The sequence below is a fragment of the Benincasa hispida genome, chromosome 10 (genome assembly GCF_009727055.1).
Source record: "Benincasa hispida cultivar B227 chromosome 10, ASM972705v1, whole genome shotgun sequence".
In the NCBI taxonomy this organism is placed as follows: Eukaryota; Viridiplantae; Streptophyta; class Magnoliopsida; order Cucurbitales; family Cucurbitaceae; genus Benincasa; species Benincasa hispida.
In genome coordinates, this window is record NC_052358.1 from 5,517,088 (window position 1) to 5,519,505 (window position 2,418).

Consider the following 2,418-nt stretch of genomic DNA (forward strand, 5'->3'; position numbering starts at 1 on the left):
TGAGAGGTTTATTGAGCCGGTGCTATTGAGTCAACCCTTACCTATGCAGATCTAAGGATGATCCCGAATAAACAGGAGTTCATAGTTAGCTCAGAATTAAGGTTAAGTTGCCTAGATCATCGTTATGAAATATTCAGTCTTAAAGAGTAAACAACGTTATAAAGGAAGATTTCTTGGTTCGATCTTATGCAAACTCATTTCATAGGACGCCCCCACTCCTCATGTCACCATATGAACGAATTAGGATCACTTCGTTTGTAGTACTTTACAACTCCTTGAAACAACTACATAGTGGGCCACATCCAATAGTATTACCAGAATAAGGTATCCAACTTTATTCATATACTATAGATCATTTTGACTATTTACTCGAACCCGATCCACTCTTATGCCTCCATATAAAGTTCAAGTACTCATGTAATAGTCATGAATCTTTTAGTTTATTGGATTTACTTCTGAAACGAAATAAGCAATTCATATATTCAGTAACAACTTTATTGAATCCACACTTCAATAACAACTTTATTGATTTACAGAATAAGTTTATTGTTTTACAAAACCACAAGTTTTAGGACATAAAATCCAATAGTATCCAACTCTAAAGAGCCTCACAACCACAAATGAGAGGAAAACATATTGAAAGAAATTATCACCTGATATAGAAGATTGTGCAACGAGGAGATGTGATCGTCATAAAGATTGCTTTGGAGCACAACATTGTTAATCCCTTTATGAAGGCTCTCCCGACTAAAGTGTTCGAGAGTCATTTAAAGAATCTAGGTCTACGAGACATGTACATTGTATAATCTAGGATAAGTGGAAGATGTGTAATGGGTATATGGATGCCCTAGTTTATTATATTTATTTACCATTCCCATTGTTTTTGGATAGTGATATTATGTATATCCCACTAATTAGAGTTTTAGTTCAAGTGGGAGTTTGTTGGGTTTTATGCCCTAAAATTCATAGATAGTAGATGTAAATAATTGATCGTCATCAATAAAGAGTTATTGATGTTATTTCTATTGGGGTTGATGTCCTAAATCTTGTGGGTTCTGTAGTTTGTAATTGTAAAGTACAAACAATTTATTTATTTAATAAAATATGAGGTATTTTCATTTAGTAGCATTAACCTATAAAACCAATAAACTAACATCCAAGGTTATCTTTTGTAGCTTAAACATATATGTAGAGACATACATGTGGATCATGTTTAAGTGATAACCTAAAAGGTCTGTAGTAGATAGATAAGGTAGGGTACCTTATCCTGGTGACACTACAAATACGACCCACTTTGTAGATGTTACAATTATTGTAAAGTTTTACAAATGTTATGATCCTGATCATTCATGTAGAGATAAGTGAGTGAAGGTGTTCTATACAAAGGGGTTTGTATAAGATTGAACCATAAAATGAATAGTCTCATTATATAATGTTGTTAATAATAGAGACTTACATTTTACCAAGATGACCATAGAAGACATGACCTGAATCCTGAATGAGCTGTAAACTTTTACCCATGAAGGCGGTCCTTTGATTTACATGGATGAGAGTGGCTAGATCGTCCACCCAATATGCCTACCATTTTGAGGATTCGTCTGATTGCGGAGCTGGGAACACAACTACATAAGATGGAATTTACTTATTCCCTAATGTCGAGGTAAGTAGATAAATTGTTCTCTTAAGGATTGATTCTGGGGCTTGAACAATGTGGTGCGTTCATGGAGGTAAATAAATATGTGTTCATCATTCTGGATGGAAAATGAAGGTAAATAAATATGCGTTCATTATTCGTTCTCCATGCGTCGCTGGTCATGCGTTGGACTAAGGGATATGCAATATGGGTCTATGAATCTATGCGATGACCATGCGTTCCTGCCACAAGTTTTCTTGCTCTCTCGCCAAGTATAACGAGATCGCAAGTTTCTCGGGTGATCCGAGGTTGAACTCTAGAACTTGTAACTAAATGTTATGAAGTAAAGTGTTTACGGAGAAGAATAAAAGAATATTGAATGTTATGGGCTATGCATTACTCTTACTCCTAACTATCAGATTAAGCAGTGGAAGTATGACTATAAGAGATAGAGATATGACAACTGTTAACGCGTAATAAAATGTATGAGAAAATAGATAAAGTGGCAGGGATGACTTCACCGCATCACTAAGCTTGATCGCAAGGGTAACCCTAGTCACCACAAGCTATGTGGTTATGCTAAACATACTTAACAAAGGCGCATGCGATGTATATGCAATAGTGTCAAGAGGCCTTATGTCGAAGTCTCTATTCTTGTTCACGTGCTCCCACACATAAACAAGGTGACCGCATACCACGTATCCTACTTCTGAACGCAAGCGATGTGACCGCATACTTTCATATCCTATCTATAGGGTGCACACGTTGTGTAATAGCAAACAGAG